This window comes from Acomys russatus, chromosome 14, assembly GCF_903995435.1.
Source record: "Acomys russatus chromosome 14, mAcoRus1.1, whole genome shotgun sequence".
In the NCBI taxonomy this organism is placed as follows: Eukaryota; Metazoa; Chordata; class Mammalia; order Rodentia; family Muridae; genus Acomys; species Acomys russatus.
This window is the reverse complement of record NC_067150.1, coordinates 57,159,356-57,177,576: the sequence shown is the minus strand read 5'-3', so window position 1 is coordinate 57,177,576 and position 18,221 is coordinate 57,159,356. Positions and strand designations below refer to the sequence as shown.

Genomic DNA, 18,221 nt, shown 5'->3' with positions numbered 1-18,221 from the left:
AGCAAGGCCACAAGGTAAGACTCAGTCTCACACAAAACAAAACAAACACACAAAACAAAAGTCAAACAAATATCTCAGCTGCAGTCAGTGATACAGTGCTTGTCCACCATGAAAAAGAACCTTGGGGTCAATACATTTTAAGAGGCAGACATCTTTTTTTTTTGAGACAGACATCTTTTATAATCACAATGGGGTGAAATTAGACAATTAGTGAACAACAAGAAAAAGAAGGCAAATATATAAAAGTCTGTAATTCCCAGAAGAAACCAGAGGGCAGAAATCTGGACAGTTATCACTTAGGAGGCTGGAATAAAGAGAAAAAGTTCACCAGGCGACCAGAACTACTTAAAGAAAACAAAATAAAATCCCCCATAACAAAAACAAAAATCCAGACCCTGGCTAGGCTGTACTGGCACACAACCTTAATCCCAGCACTTAGGAGGTTAATTTTTGTGAGTTGATAACAGCCTAGTCTACAGAGCGAGTTCCAGGACAGGCATGGCTACACAGAGAAACCTTGTCTCAAAAAAACAACAGATAGATAGATAGATAGATAGATAGATAGATAGATAGATGACTGATCAATCTATCATCTAAGCCTACGGCTCTCAATACTGCCTGCCCACTGCAAACACTTGAAAAGCCTGTTTTTTAAAAAACATTTGCTTATTGGGGTGTGTGTGTGTGTGTGTGTATTAAGTGCATGTGTGGGTACACATGCCTCAGAGCACATGTGGACATCAGAGGGCAACTTTGTGAAGCTGGGTCTCTCCTTCCATCTTACACAGCTTCTGGAGCTTGTACAGTAAGCAATTTTAGCCTCAAAGCCATCTCACCAAATCCTGAGTAGGCTTTTAACATCTGTAGATAAAGCCCAGGCCAGTAGTGCACATCTGTGATTCCCATACTCAGGATACTGCAAGCAGAAAAAATCTGAGTTCGAGGTCAACACAAACCACACACAAAGATGAAGAGTTACAAAGATTCTGTCTTGCCAGATGGTGGTAGCGCACACCTTTAATCCCAGCACTTGGGGGGCAGAGGAAGGTGGATCACTGTGAGTTCAAGGCCAGCCTGGTCTACAAAGCGAGTCCAGGACAGTCAAGTCTACATAGAGAAACCCTGTCTTGGAAAACAAAAAACAAAAACAAAAACCCTAAGGATTCTGTCTCTAATGAATGAATGAATGTATTTTCCTTCTAGATGAGTATGTATTCCCAGGTGAAAATTTTGGGGGGTAGGGGAGAGTTTGGATTTTTGAAACAGTTTCTCTGTGTAGCCTTGACTGTCCTGGACTCACTTTGTAGACCAGGCTGATCCCAAACTCACAGAGATCTGCCTCCCAGAGTTCCGGATTTACAGGCGTGCGCCACCACCCCTGGCTTCCCCAGGTAAATGTAATGAACAGCTGGTATATTCTCTAGCTGACTCTCCTTCCCATTAGAATTATGACTCCTGGATTTTCACCCCTTTATAGTCCTGTAGTACTCAGAGATTATATCTTCACCTTTGTATCACTATAGTGCATGGTTGTGATGGATACATGGTAGCAACTCCGACACTAGTTCTGCCCTGAGTATTGATTCAATTTAGAATTCAGAGCCTTAAAATATTTATAGTATATTCAACCCAGGAAACTACATTCCACCGTTTAAAATATAGTTACACAACAAACATTTCCTTTGAGACAGTTAACTCCTTCTTTCCCTAGTAGATAAACCAGAGAGAAAAACATTAATGTACCAAAATGATATGGATAAAATAATTAATAGATTTCCAAATGGCTTCACAAGTTGCTTCCTTAGAGCAAATTGCTTTTCCAAATCCACTAAAGACTGTTTCAAAACAAAGAATCAAAGCATACACAACTAAAGATACTAAAGCTCTGAATAGTTGTATGATTTGTTTTCTCAACAGATGTGCGTACTGCAAGCCCTGAATTCACCAGATGCATGTTAATCTGTACTTTAAATTTTTACATAACACCCCACTCTAGCTTTATAAACACACTATCACATGAAAGCAAAATCCAGCTGTTGCTTTATGGCATTAAATATTAACAGGTTATCCTCAGTATACAAAACTCAAAAAAATACAGTAAGATTCATTTTAATCCAGCCAAATGCCTGCTCACCAAGTACAGAATATGATGACCTCACCATTATTTTTGTACTTGCTGATTTTTATCTATAATATGAAATGAATTTGCTAGAAACTAAAGCTAATGTCACAGGCCTGTAATTCCAGCACTAGGGAGGCAGAGGTAGGTGGACCTTTTGTGAATTCAAGGTCAGCCTGGTCTACAAAACAGAAAAATACTATAATAGTTTAAGACATTTAAAAAATATGTGTATGTGTGAACCATGCATTTCTTGTACCCTGAGAAGTCATAAAAGGGAGTGAGAGACCTCAATACAGTTACAGGCTGTGAGGAGCTGCTCTGTGAACAGTGGAACTAAACAAGAGTTGAGAGTGGTCTGAACTGAGCAAGCTCTCTCACCCCAACACCAGTCTTAAATGGCCTACTTAAATTTATTGAAAAAATTTGTCTTTTATATCTTCAGTCTTTTTTTAAAAAAAATATTTATTATATATACAGTGCTCTGTCTACATGTACATATGCATGCTAGAAGAGGGCACCAGATCTCATTATAGATGGTTGTGAGCCACCATCTGGTTGCTGGGAATTGAACTCAGGACCTCTGGAAGAGCAGGCGGTGCTCTTAACCACTGAGCCATCTCTCCAGCCCAGTCTTTTTTTTTTTTTCCCCTTCTTCAAAACGTAGTTATACCAGCAGTAGGACTACAGTGGAAGTCAGGAGGCCTGAACTTCAGTCCGATTCATTAGCAAGCTGCTCAGCCCTAGGCAAATCCTTCAGCTTTTCTACACGTGTCACAGCTAGAGAGTGAGTGTGTCTGACTTGACTTTCTTCATGCTTTCTTTCAGCCTTATGACTTCATCATCTTTTCTTGGTTTCCATTTTATTTATAATGTGTGTATGATGAGTATGGAGCTGGCACATTTCGTGGCATGTGCATAGAGGTGAGAGGACACCTTCATGGAGTTCTCTTCTTCTACCTTTATGTGGGATCACGGGATCAAATTCAGGTCACCAAGCTCAAGGCTTTAGGCCTGGGCGGCAAAACCTCACTGGCCCAGTTTCATGTTTGAAACTTAAGAAATAGAAGCATTAACCAGATGGATTCATTAAACATAGTGTGAGCTTACATATGGATTGATTTGGAGAGCATCTATCTCTGGAGAAGCTAGGGGCTTTCACACAGATAGCTCCTTTAGTCTTATTGACTAAGACAGGGACATCATGCAGTTGGTAAAATGTGGGTCTAGACGTACAAACCCCTGGCTCCATTCCCAGATCTGCATAAAACCCGACATGGTGGAAAACACCTGTAGACCTAGCACTCCAGAGATAGAGGCAGGAGGACCACAAGTGCAAGGTCTTCCTCCTCTAGCAAGTTAGAGTCCAGCATGAAACTCTGTCTCAAAAAGGGAGGTGGCCGTTGCCAGGCGGTCATGCTGCATCTTTCATCCCAGCACTGTGAGAGGCAGAGGCAGGTGAGTCTTTGTGAGTTCCAGGACAGCCTGGGCTACATAGAGAAACCCTGTCTCAAAAAAAAAAGGGGGGGGGGTGCTAGTTAGGGACAAAAGAAGCACTAAATATGGCTAGTAAATTATTATTGTATTGTATCATAAATGATCAAAATCTTTAGCTACTATGATACCAACTGAGGTTAAGCTGTTTTGGGAAACAAGGTATTGCAGGGGAAAGCCAGCTGCGAGAGAACTCTCTTAGGACATCATTCTATTGCTTTCAGAATCTAGAGTCTCAACCTTAGTGATCTGGTTCAGAGCAAGAATACGCGTGATCTATCAAGCCCAAGGCCCAGGGTTCAAGGCCTAACATTAACAATAAACGAAGACCAAAGACTGAGTATTCACAAAATAGGAATAAGGCATCATTCTCTCCCAGGCCCCCACCCATACCACACCACACCCCGAGACAGGGTTTCACTGTGTAGACTTGGCTGTCTTGGACTTGATTTGTGGAGAAGGCTGGCCTAGAACTCACAGAAATCCTCCTGCCTCTGCCTCCCGAGTGCAGGGATTAGAGGCGTGCACAATCGTACCCAGCTCAAGGCGCAGTTCTTAAACTGATCACAGACCTAAATATAAACAACAAAATGATGTCAAAGTTAGTACAGGAGAAAATCTTAGGCTTAGCAGTAACTTCATAGATTTAACACCAACAGTACAACCCAGGGAGAGAAAATGACTAATTAGACTTAAAAAAAAACCAAAAGCATTACAAATGGAGGGAGGGTGGGGAGAAGGGTCTCTGGTATGAGCACTGCTGCTCTTCCAAAGGCCTCGGTTCAGTCTCCAGCACCATAGAGCACTGCTGGGACATATTCATCTAAACGCCAAGTTCAGGGGATGCTTTCCTCTAGACTCAGCAGGCTCTGCAGGAACATAGTGCATGTACAACACATTCAGGCAAAACATTCACACAAAAATAAACAAACTTTTTAAAAATTAAAAATAGGAGCCGGGCGTGGTAGCGCACGCCTTTAATCCGAATACTCAGGAAGCAGAGGCAGGCAGATCTCTGTGAGTTCAAGGCCAGCCTGGTCTACAGATTGAGTCCAGGACAACCAAGGCTTACAGAGAAACCCTGTCTCGAAAAACAAAAACAAAACCAAAAAAATAATAAAAATAGGCCAGCAAGATGGCTCACTGGATGAAGGCACTTATCACACAGCCAGATAACATGAGTTCTATTTTGGGGACACAGGCAGAGGTGGGATAAGAGAACCAACTACACACATGCGCCCCGCCCTCTCACACACACACACACACACACCAAACATACACACACACAAATACAGCCCCTCTCTCTCACACACACAGAGACACACTACACAAATATTTTTTAAGAGATAAGCAAGAAAACCCAAAAAAAGTTGCAAAAATGTGATAAAGGATTTGCATCAAAATATGTATTATATGCTGGGCATGGTGGCGCACGCCTTTAATCCCAGCACTCGGGAGGCAGAGCCAGGCGCATCGCTGTGAGTTCGAGGCCAGCCTGGTCTACAAAGTGAGTCCAGAACAGCTAAGGCTCACACAGAGAGACCCTGTCTCGAAAAAACAAAAACAAAACAAAAAGTCTTTCTCAAAACAAACAAGACAAAAACAAATACTATGATGCTGCCCATCAATCACAGCACTCAGGAGGCGGAGGCAGGCAAACCTGTGAGTTCAAGGCCAGCCTGGTCATTCAGGCCAGCCAGGGCTACAGAGCAAGATCTTTTCTCACAAGGCGAGTGGTGGGGGGCGGGAAGAAATTAAAATTGTAAAAAGAACTTTTATTTGTCTGAAGTAACTGTCACCTCAGAGGCTTACTGCCTTTGCTAACCTAGGCCTAGTCCTGGAAGCTTCTAGCCTCCATACAATCTAACCTAGGCATAGAATGTTTTCAGCTTTGACACTTAATACTGAACAAGCTCACCCTTTCTTGTTCTTACTGAGCTCTGGGCTGGCTGGTTCAATTCAGCTGTTCTGGCTCAAACTCCTCTCCCAGCTGATTTATTCAATCTGGCTTTTCTTTCAGCCCCAAAATTGCTCTGCATGGCCCTCAATCTGGCTTTTCTTTCAGATCTAAATTACTCTGCTTGGCCTCAAACTAACTCCAGCCATCTGTTCTGATCTCCCGGCTCATTCGTTTGGTCTTCACCTAAATCTAGCTCGTTCTCTCTTTGCAACCCGGCTCTTCTACTGTCCTAGTAAAACTGTCTCCTCTCCCTCTCATCTCTGTGTTGCTCCCTTAAGCTGCTTCCCTTTCCTCTCTGTTCTCCCGAGAGTTGAGTATATCCTATACTGCTTTGTCACTTTCTCTGCCACTCAATTCGACATCACTTTGAAACATGATGCTTCCTTCTACACACTAACTTTACCCTCATTGTTTGGGATCGAAGGAAAGCACCACGCCAGGATCTAAACTTTTCTTTACCAGATACTTGCTCTATACTGGCCTTGAACTCAGATCTGTTTGCCTCTGTCTCCTGGATTAAAAGGGTGTTTGTATTCCAGCCAGATCACACAGACCTAGGAGGTCTTTGGATGTGATCTTTCGCCAAAACAGTCAAGTTCTGAATTAAAATCCTTCTACATAAAATAGTAGGTATTTCTACAAGCCTTCAAAACCAAACAAGGCAAAAACATATCCTAAAGATAATTATGAACTGTAGCTAACAATGCACCCACATGTCATTAATTGTAACAAACACATAGGATTTACATAAAATACAAGGTGAAATAATAGGTAAAACTATTTAAAAAGGAGATATATATGGAACTCTTACTATCTGCTTAACTATTCTGTAAGCCTAAACTATTAAAAATTATTTTTTTTTAAGATTTATTTATGTATTATTATGTATACAGTGCTCTGTCTGCATGTACGTCTGCAGGCAGAGGAGGACATCTGATCACATTACAGATGGTTATGAGCCACCATGTGGTTGCTGGGAATTGAACTCAGGACCTCTGGAAAAGCAGACAGTGCTCTTAACCTCTGAGCCATCTCTCCAGCCCCTAAAAATTATTTTTAAAAAACAGAAACTGGTAACATAAGAAAAGCACAGTAGGGCCGGGCATGGTGGCGCATGCCTTTAATCCCAGCACTCCGGAGGCAGAGGTAGGTGGATCGCTGTGAGTTCGGGGCCAGCCTGGTCTACAAAGCGAGTCCTGGAAAGCCAAGGATACATAGAGAGAGACCCTGTCTCAAAAACCCAAAACAAACAAACAAACCAAAAAACAAGAAAAACACAGTAAGGCATACACAGCCATACAGGTGCATGGTATCACTGTAGACTAAAGAAATTCTAAAACAGTAAAAAGAAAATTTTAATTCTCCTTCCATTTCCCTGCCTCTGTTCACTGGCATCTACATTAGAATGATGTCTAGGAAATAGACAAAAATTTGGGGAAGCTGGAAGAAACTAAAGGCTAGTGATTTAGGAATCTGAAATCTGATTATCATAGACATTCAAGTGTACCCTGTGTGCACGCACACATCCCTTCCTCAACGGCAATCCTAAGCATTTTAAACTTTATTAAGAAGGACGCACATCTATGACACTTTCATTGGGAGGCCTAGAGTCCGCTTACTAAACTAAGGAGTTGTGTGTGACAGAAATGAACACAGATCCAATTCTGTATCTCCTAGAAAAGTTATGCAGCATTTTGATGGAGACACCAAACTGTGGCAGCACTAAGCACTGAGCACTGCTCAAACCTCTCTGGTGAAAAGGGCAATAGCTATTTTGTCCACCCACCTTCTCTGGCCATGCTGTAAATAAAAGCCAAGACAAAAAAAAAATCCTTTCCCAGAATGTCCATACCTCCATTGTGACAGGCAAATAAAGAACAATTCCTATCCCTGGCATCCCAGCCCCCACATAACTACGCTGCCCACTTGAAGCTTAAGTGAGGGACAGACAACAGTGGTGTAGGGGTAGTCCATCTGTCTTCCTACCTCACCACAACATTCCTGCTGGAGACAAAGCGTGAGTCTCTTCTGTCCAGATGGCTCTCTCTTCAGGCCATTTCTGAGATACCACATTACTTCTCCTTTACAGCCTATCCAAGATGCCTGGGTCCCTCAGGCCATGCTAAGTACGAACTACCACAACCTCAGCAAGGTATGCTTTTTCTCAGTTCTGGAAATCCAATAGCCCCTCTCTGGGCTTTATTTAGATTCAAATGTGCCCAGTGCCTGCGTGCCAAATTGATCCAAATTGAATTGGGCATACATTTTAGATGAAAACTAAGCCATAGGTATATAGGTAAGGAAAAACTATTGCTACAAGAATAAATTGAAGAGGATTTATTATTAAATTTTAAAATTTAATACCATCATTTATTCTAATACTTAAAAAAAAAAAACCCACAGCTCTCCTCAGTAATTAAGCTGTAATTAGGCAGAAATGCCAAAATGACCATCAACACTGGGCCTAGTGGCACAGGCCTGTAATCTTAGCACCTGTGAGATAATGAGGATGATCAAAAGCCTAAGGCCAGCCTTGCCCATTGCGTAAGTTTGAAGCCAGGTTGGGCTATATAAAACCCTGTCTCAAAACACCAAACCCAAAAGGAAAAAGAAAAGAAACATTTATCAAAAGGATAATAAGATGCAAGAAGCTAACTCATTCCCAGCAAATGTTAATTAAACAATTACCTTTAAGCAATGCCTGTTATCATCCTATGTAATTCAACATTAACAATCCAAGTTATTTAGCTACATTCACTGATAGTTAATATTATATAATCTAAATCTACTGAAGGTTTGTATATTTGAAAATAATCTGATGAATTCAAAGCCACAAAATATGGGAGGGATGAGGAGAGAAGAAATGTGAAACAGATGGCATCTAATTTTTTCCCTTAGTCCATCTTGAACACAATCCCAATAATGTCAAAATCCAATTTAGCTTTCTAAATAAGTAATCTATAAAACCTAAAATGGCAGTTCTCAAGTAAATTCACTCTTTTCCTCTTCCTAGTTTTTCAGAGATCCTATATTAAACACCAATGGATAGAGTTACTGTTAAAAAAAAAAATCATTCTACAAATTCAAAGCTCTTCCAGCAAAGTTTACTATGTATGTTACTGTGCAGTTACTATCAAAATTGGCAGTACCAAAATCTAGCTATATCTTTTTCTCATTTTTAAAATTTTTATTATTTGTTTTTAGGTGGCTGAAGAGACAACTGGGGGTGCTAGGAACCAAACTCATATTTTTGGTTGTGAGCCTAGCCTTTATCTGCTGAGCCATCTCTCCAGCCCCATTGTTTTTTTTTGTTTTTTTTTTTTTTTTATTAATTTATTCTTGTTACATCTCAATGGTTATCCCATCCCTTGTATCCTCCCATTCTTCCCTCCCTCCCATTATCCCCTTATTCCCCTCCCCTATGACTGTTCCTGAGGGGGATTACCTCCCCCTGTATATGCTCATAGGGTATCAAGTCTCTTCTTGGTAACCTGTTGTCCTTCCTCTGAGTGCCACCAGGTCTCCCCCTCCAGGGGACATGGTCAAATGTGAGGCACCAGAGTAAGTGAGAAAGTCATATCACACTCTCCACTCCACTGTGGAGAATGTTCTGTCCATTGGCTAGATCTGGGTAGGGGTTTGAAGTTTACCACCTGTATTGTCCTTGGCTGGTGCCTTAGTTTGAGCGGGACCCCTGGGCCCAAATCTGCCTATCATAATGCTCTACTTGTAGGTTTCTAGGACCCTCTGGATTCTTCTACTTTGCTCTTCTCCCATGCTTCTCTCATCTAGAGTCCCAATAGGATGTCCTACCCTCTGTCCCAGTTTCCTGGTAAGTGAAGGCTTTCGTGGGACACGCCTATGTTTTTCTTAAAATAAAGATTATTTAACTTGATTAGAAGCTAAATAATTATCTCCATAAAATATGCTATAAGACAGAAACAAGGGCCGAGCGTGGTGGCACATGCCTGTAATCCCAGCACTCGTGAGGCAGAGGCAGGTGGATCTCTGTGAGTTCGAGGCCAGCCTGGTCTACAAAGTGAGTCCAGGACAGCCAAGGCTACACAGAGAAACCCTGTCTAGGAAAAAAAAAAAAAAAAAAAAGACAGAAACAAGCTCAGGAGAGAAAAGTCACTTGGTTTGAGTAAAATCAGAAGTACTTCCTGGAGGTTTTGTTTTTTGTTTTTTTTTTTTAATTCTTAACATTTCCACAGTAACTTTTATTCCTGATTTAACAGTACCGCAACATAATTAACTAGTTCTGCGATTCTACTTTATTGTGGGCATGTACAAATGTACGTGTGTATGTTTCAGTACACACAGCTTCTCTATTATGTGCAAACTGTGAAGATCACCAAAGAGTTGTTCAAGGAAGAGTCAGTACTTACTAGATTCCCTCACAAGCAAATTCCACAGCTGACAACTGCAAAGATCCTCAGATTGGTCGCATGCTTTTTATGGAAGAGATCACCAGGGAAAGTATCTCCAGCAGTTTTGTATTTATGGCATATAATTTAGGCAGAATTTTTCACACTAACAGCTATTACCTATTCCTTACATGAAAATGAATGGATTATTAACATTTTGCAAAAAGACAGGTTAAAAAAAAAATAGGCAGTGCTGAGAGCTAACAAAGACAATGTGACATCAACTTTAACTCCAAAAGGGATGAAAAATAACAATTCAAGAAATATAGCAAACGGCTGGGCGTGGTGGCACATGCTTTTAATCGGTAGAGGCAGGTGGATCTCCATGAGTTCGAGGCCAGCTTGGTCTACAAAGGGAGTCCAGGACAGCCAAGGCTACACAGAGAAACCCTAGATACATATTTAAGACTGTTCCCTTAGAAGAACCATTTAGAAATTTGGATCACTATACTAAAAATCCTCAACTTTTGCAAAACACAGTTTCAACTCTGCTTAAAACAGAGATACTGAAAATTTCTCTTAATTTAAAAAAAAAATGTGTAAACCTCTCTGAAAGGTCACACTGAACTGCAAAATTTGTTTTTCATGCAAAAAATATTAAAAGGAGTATAAAGTACATTTGAAATGTTTTAAATTACTAACCACAAAGAAAACCTGTTACTTGAAAATCCAACATAAGCTGGGTATGGTGGTGCCTGCTTTTAGTCCCAGCACTCAGAGGGCAAAGGCAGATGGATCTTTGTGAGTTCCAGGTAAGCCTGGTCTGTAAAACAAGCTCCAAACCTGTCAGAGCTACACAGTGAGACCCTTTCTCAAAAAGAAAAGAAAAGCCCACAATAACAGGCTACATAGAACTATTATTTTAAGTCCACAGAGAAAATAAGTATATATCAAGATTTTGTTTTCTAAAGTAATTTCTACAGTCTGATGACTAATGACTTAAAAGGAGAAATTAATTGTATTTTCATTTATTTTACAGTTTGTATGTAAGAATTTCGACAGCACTTGGGAGGCAGAGGCAGGCACTCAGGGGAGAGAGTATGTCAAGACCAAGGCCAGCCTGAGTTACATGATGAGATTGTCTCAAAAGAAAACAAAATTAAAATTTGCTAATATTACACTCTAAATCTAAGATGACTCATGCAAGTGATGCTGACCTTAATCTTAAAATTACAACTACTTTCTATTTTATGTCAAGTCTAATTACCTCTAAGAAGACACATGATGTTAACATTTAAATAAGTTACTTATAAATGTTTATTTCAATCCATGCTATATATAACAGAGTAGTTTATCTGAGAAAAAAATCTATAAAATGTACTTTGATCATTTCAAGAAGCAAACATATTGTACTTAAACACTGATAGGCCGGGTAGTGGCGGGGGATGTGTGTCTTTAATCCCAGCACTTGGGAGGCAGAGGCAGGCGGATCTCTGAGTTTGAGACCAGCCTGATCTATGTACATAGTGAGTTCCAAGATAGCCAAGGCTACACAGAGAAACCCTGTCTCAAAAAAACCAAGGGAGAGAGAGAGAAAAAAAAGCTATCAATAGAGCTAGATAGGTGGCTTCGAGGTAAAGAACACTTGCTGCTCTTCCAGAGGACCCAGGTTCAATTCCCAGCACCCACACGGCAGCTCACAAACTGTAAATCCAGTTCCAGAGGATCTAACACTCTCACACAGACATGCAAGCAAAACACCAATGCGGATTAAAATATAAAATTATTTTAAAAAATTTTAAAGAAACTTGATGACTGCATTTTGTGCTACTTAAGATCAATTTCTACGGGCTAAAGTTGTAGCTCAAAAGTTGAGAATCATAGTATGTATGTGACCATTCTGGGTTGAATGCCCAGCACTACAAGAGAAGTAATAATAAATATGGACATGGTGGTGCATGCCTTTAATCCCAGCACGTGGGAGGCAGTAGCAGGTGGATCTCTGTGATTTCAAGGCTAGCCTGGTCTACATAGCGTGAGTTCCAGGCCAGCCAGAGGTACCCAGCGGGACCTTGTCTCAAAAAAAAAAAAAATAATAATAATAATGCAAAGGAAGAAAGAAAGCTAGCTGGGAAGTGGTGGTGCATGCCTTAAATCCCAGCACGTGGGAGGCAGAGGCAGGTGGATCTCTATGATTTCAAGGCTAGCCTGGTCTACGGAATGAGTTTCAGGACAAATAAAGCTGCGTCAAAATAATAGTAATAATAATAATATAAATAAATGTATAGAAACCCCTCGAATTCCTGTTGTATACTATGAACAGTTTCCTTTTCAAAAATCCCCTTCCAGTAACTTGGGCCCAACTATGTATGATTAATGGCAATCTTTAAATTCAAAGGTGCTTGCTTTAAGGAGTTATATAAATGATTGCCTCTCTTAAGACACAGATTAGAATTTAATTCCTACTTGTGAAGAGACTGAAACTGCTATAGTCTATGACTTGACCAAGGTCAACAACTAGCAAGGGGCACAGGCTAGGTTCACTCCCAGAATTATCTTTCTGAAAGCCAATACTTTCACTTGAGCACAATTATCGCCTTAAAAGATTAAGAGACAGCTCAACAACGGAAAAGAGACTATCTCTCCAAATGTTCACTAGTTATGCTGAGATACATCACTATACTACCTACAATTCTGTCACAAACATAAAATGAATATTCGTTTAGAGCACAGCAGGTTTAATGGCAGGTGAGAGAGGTTAAAAAAGGCTTGCCTCAACATGTCTCATCTAAACCTCTATATATGGATTTCCTAGTGTTTTTTTTTTTTTTTTAAGGCATGTACATTTATAAGGCTACGTTTGAATATAGTCAGATGCTTTCCAGTATTTCACTTTTCTAAGAAAATTTATACCAGATACAAATCGGTCTGCAAGACTGTTAGAATATTCCATCCTGGCACTTTGCAAATATCCGAAATACTATCCAGGGGCAACAAACCCAGTTCCACACTCTTCTTTTACGATGTGATGCGTACCCACTTGGGGGACGCCGCTCCTATAGGGCGCCCCGGCGAGGGAGCAGCAATAAAGGAAGAAGCGGGGGAAGCGCACGGAAGTTGGGTGGAGGGAGGTCTCACTACCCACTCTTCTGCCCTAGCTCTGCCAAGGGCGGCTCCACCATGCCCAGCAGACACGAAACCCCTACAAGCCCTGGAAGCCCGGCTCTGTCCCAGCGGAGAGGGTCTGACACACGGACAGTGGGACGCGCAGGAGGACTACAGCCATCTCGCCAAATCCATACCCTTATTTCGGCGCTGGAGGATGCTCTCCACCCCACCCCCCTTCTCAGAGCGGGCACTCCAGGTGGGAAACTCCCGGTCTGCATTGGCCGAAGTCTGTGCCTCGGAAAGGGCGCCTCCTACGACCGGGTCTGAGCCGCCGCCACGCGCAACTCCTGGTTCGCAGGGACCCTGCCGCCCCCGTCCCGCCCCCGCAACCCTCCGCACACAGGCCCGCGCCCTACCCCGGATCCCGGCGTCCACTGCCCCGCCCCAGCGAAGGGCTCCCCCCCACCCCACCCCAAAGCCCCTCTTTCTCTTTTCTCACACACGCACACACACTTACACACACATCTCCTCAGACTCCGGTCTCGCAGACCCAGTCGAAGCCAGGGCACCTACCTGTATCCGCCGTGCTCCGGGGTTTCCAGGGGGCGGGCGCGGTCCCCTCCCCGAGACGGCGAGTGCTTCTCTCAGCCACCCCTTAAGCGGTGGCTTCGATTTCCCGGGAGCGGGAGGGAGACGAGGAGGCGGAGGCAATGGGGCGGGGACGGGGGGGGGGGCGGTAAAGAAGAGGAGTTGAGGGGCGGCCGGAGTCGAACCGGAAGTACTAATGATGGCCCCACCCACCGTCCGGAGCTGTAGAGCATTCTCGCTCTCCGGATAGAACAAACGGCCATCAGTCACGGAGAAATTCTGATCACCACTTCCGGGTCGTCCATGCTGCGGCTCCTCCTTAGCAACAGCGTGGGGTTGCTAGGCGGAAGTGCCTTTAGATACCCACCCCCATTTCTTCGGCGGACTATTGGGAGGTAGGTTGGAAGCTTCGCGTTCTTCTTTGGAAATATCCTGAGACCTTTAGTTTACAGTCGCTGCCGGCCTATGTAGCCGCTTCTCTCAGCCATTCTCCGGCACCAGCGCCAAACTACACACACCTCCTCGAATCCTAGGCCAACCTGGCGGCTCCTCCCGAAGCTCCTCTCTCCGCTCCCCTGCGGGAGTTTCTTGCTGTCTAGCAAGCATCCCCCTCTGGTGGATTTCCTGTCGTTTTCAACCAGACTTTTGCATGCATTTCGATCTGAATCGGCTCCAGAAGTCAAATAGTTAAGTGGGTAAGAAAAGTTTTGTCCTAGCTTGTCTTTTATGTATTATTATTTTTTAAAAAAGATTTAGCGTATTAATTAATGTGTGACCCGGAAATAACCTGGCTATATCGAGGTGGGTGAGGTCCATGTAAATTGACCAGAGTAAAATTTTTTTTTTCAATTCCTTTAAACAACGAAACAAAAGATCAAAGAATGCCGATATTCGAGCTTAAGTAGGAAGACAACTAGCCCTTCAACCAGAATAAGCCATCACACTATGAACAAGAAAGCGTCCGTAAAAAGCCTCATTTAGGCTGGGGATGTAGCTCTATGGTAAAGCGCTTGCCTGGCATGCACTGACGAAAGGAAGTGGGCCCCGAAAAGCCAACCCCATTTAAACTAGACTTGGTAAGCAAGGATAGGCCTAGGCTACATAGTGAGTCTCAGTTTTAAAACATTTTACCTAACATGCCCCAGACACCATGTTCAATTTTTGTTGTTTTTCGAGACAGAGTTCCTCAGTGTAACCCTGGCTGTCCTATACTCGCTCTGTAGACCAGGATGGCCACTACATTCAACCTTACATTTGAAAAAACTGGAAAATTATGGTGGAGACCAAAGCCAACAAAATAATCCTCTTTATAAAATAACCCCTATAATTACAGTAATTACATATTGAAAGAAACTTAAGCTCCTCCCCCCCCCCCAAAAAAATCATGCGACTTTATTTTTTGAGTCAGAATCTCACTATGAAGCCCTGGCTGATATGGAACTAAGTAGACCAGGTTGGCCTTGAACTGGAGATCTACCTGCCTCTGCCTCCTGAGTGCTGGGATTTAAAGCTTGCACCACTGAGATGGACTGGCTTTCCTATCTTTAACTAACTTCTGAATTTTTCTCCTCTGTACCGGTGAAAACATTTGCAACCGCAGGCTCCATTTTTATTGGTCACAAAATTATTTGCAGACTGTTGTTCACTTCAGCTAAGACAGAAAACTGATTTTGGTAATTTAAAAGACACACCAGGCCTTTTCATTTCCTGAACTCACATGGCATTAAATCCATTCATCCTAGGTAGTCAACTCAGCAAAGCTGCCGGGCGCACGCCTTTAATCCCAGCACTCGGGAGGCAGAGGCAGGCGGATCGCTGTGAGTTCGAGGCCAGCCTGGTCTACAAAGCGAGTCCAGGACAGCCAAGGCTACACAGAGAAACCCTGTCTCGAAAAACAAAAAACAAAAACAAAAAAAACAAAAAAAAATTCAGCAAAGCTTTTAGGAAACCATTTTCTGCTCAAATGAGCCAGTAGTAGGTTGTTTAGTAAGTCTGAAATATTTCCATCCTGGCATCATCATGTGTATATATGGAAATACACACACACACACACACACCTGGCTCAGTGACGAGTGATTAATGCGTTACCATAGTTTGGTGTTTCAACTGCCAACAGGTCTAGATACCAACCCTTGAGTTATAAAGTAGATACAGGTATGAGTCCAGTGAGCAGCCGCTTATGGTGCATCTAAAGAACCGTAACATCAGCCGGGCGTGGTGGCGCATGCCTTTAATCCCAGCACTCGGGAGGCGGAGGCAGCCAGATCTCTGTGAGTTCGAGGCCAGCCTGGTCTACAAAGGGAATCCAGGACAGCCAGAACAAGAGAAACCCCATCTCAAAAAATAAAAAGAAAAAATAAAAAGAAATAAAGAGAGAAAGCTTTTTTAAAATTCATGTTCCTATTAGTATATGAAAAACTGGATTGAGTACTAAATGATCACATGAGCTTTTGTAACTCGTTTTCAACATACTCGTTGCTTAGAGACTTAGAAAAATCAGTTGAGGGGCTGGAGAGATGGCTCAGAGGTTAAGAGCACTGTCTCCTCTTCCAGAGGTCCTGAGTTCAATTCCCAGCAACCACATTGTGTCTCACAACCATCTATAAAATGATCTAATGCCCTCTACTGGCCTCCAGGTGTACGTGCAGGCAGAACATGGTATACATAATAAATCTGTAAAAAAAAAAAAAGAAAAGAAAAATGAGTTTAAAAGTCCTAAAAAATAAAGGAGGGGGGCATGTGTGGTACACACACCTTTAATCCCAGCACTAGGGAGGCAGAGGCAAGCCTGGTCTACAAAGAGAGTCCAGGACAGCCAGTGTGACACAGAGAAACCCCATCTCGTAAAAACAAAAAACAAACAAAAAAGTCCTAAAAAACTACATGTGTGAGCTTAACATTTTTAGAATTTTGTAAATAATACTACAGGATTGTATGTTTTTATTATCATATTTATTTGTGTATAAGTGCGTTGGTGCCGGCATACCACTGTGAATGTGGGCGTCAGAGGCCATGTCTCCTTCAACCATGCTCATCCCATACACTGAGCTCAAGTTGTCAGGCGCGGCATGGGTAGCAGTTGCTCTTCCTCGTGACTTTGCTGGCCCAGGAATCTACAGGCTTAATAGGAACTGTAAAATAGTACAATATACATAGGCTAGATCTCAAATAGTCTTTATAAGCTAAGACAGTGCCTTCGTCATATATGATTAATATGGGATATCCAGGATCCTAACAGTGTCTTATTTAATTCCTTTTTTAGTTTTCTTTTCTTTTTTTTAAAGAATTGTTTAATTATTATTATGTATACAGTGCTCTGCCTGCATGTACACCTACACGTCAGAAGAGGGCATCAAATCACATTATAGATGGTTGCTCCTGCAGAAGACCCAGGTTCAGTTATCAGCACCCACATGACAATTTACCGCTATCTCTAACTCCAGGTCCAGCGGGCACTGTGGCACACCAGCACTCCGGGAGGCAGAGGCAGGCAGATTGCTGTGAGTTCCAGGCCAGCCTCGTCCACAGAGCGAGTCCAGAACAGCCAAGAATACACAGAGAAACCCTGTCTTGAAACAAAACAAAACAAAAAACAAAAGCAAAAACGCATGATGTTCAAAGTACTTGGGTTTAAAAGAAGTGCTGCTTAATGTCTAAGTGTAAAAGACAAACAAACAAATAAAATATATATACATATATATAAAATTAGGCCTTAAGTGATATACAAATTGATTAAAAAAAAAAACAAAGCAATATACTTATTTGTATTTGGAAATAAAATAGTATAGGTAGTAGGAAACACAAATGGATTATATTATGAAACTAAGAAAGTTTTACAAAAACAGGCTGTTTATAACATGGTTAATTTTGAAAAATTAGTAGCCTATCAATAAACAAAACATGAAAAAGCCAAGCATGGGGGCTAGAGAGATGGCTCAGCAGTTAAGAGCACTGACTGTTCTTCCAAAGGACCCGGGTTCAATTCCCAGCACCCACATGACAGCTCACAGCTGTCTGTAACTCCAAGATCTGATACCTTCACACAGACATACATGCAGGCAAAACACCAGTGCACATACAATAAAAGTAAATAAATTATTTAAAAAAAAAAAGAAAGAAAGAAAAAGCCAAGCATATCAATTGACGTAGTGGCACACACCTTTAATCGCAGCACTTGGGAGGCAGAGACAGATATCTATGAGTTCAAGGCAGACTTGCTCTATATATTGAGTTCAGGCCACTTAGAGGCTACATACTGAGATTCTGTCTCAAAACGATTACTTTTACATCCTCAATGATCTCAAGTCACCTTGAGAAATGAAGGGAAAATTATAAGGACTTAAGACAAAACCTGACACGCAGCATGATTTGTCTAATTTTTTTTCCCAACTTTAAAATTATAGGCAAAAATGGGGACGGTGCAGCACACTTTAACCCAGCACGCGGGAGGCTGGGGCCGGCGGACGAGAGTTCAAGGCCAGCCTGGTCTGCAGAGTGAGCTCAAGGACAGCCAAGGCTACACAGAGAAACCCTGTCTCCAAAAACCAAAAACCAAAACCAAACCAAACCAAAACAAACAAACAAA

The 18,221-nt window shown here is 42.1% G+C and overlaps 1 protein-coding gene across 3 annotated transcripts in view; it reads right to left on the bottom strand.

Annotated features, from left to right (window-relative positions):
* Positions 1-13,792, bottom strand: part of Csnk1g1 (casein kinase 1 gamma 1) — a 116,496-nt gene extending 102,704 nt beyond the window's left edge. For 2 of the 3 annotated variants that reach the window (XM_051156662.1, XM_051156663.1), the window contains exon 1: positions 13,622-13,792. The gene's annotated coding sequence lies outside the window, so the exon portion shown is untranslated. The remainder of the gene's footprint in view (positions 1-13,621) is intronic. The other variant, XM_051156664.1, reaches the window with a different exon arrangement.
* Between the last annotated feature and the right edge of the window lie 4,429 nt (positions 13,793-18,221).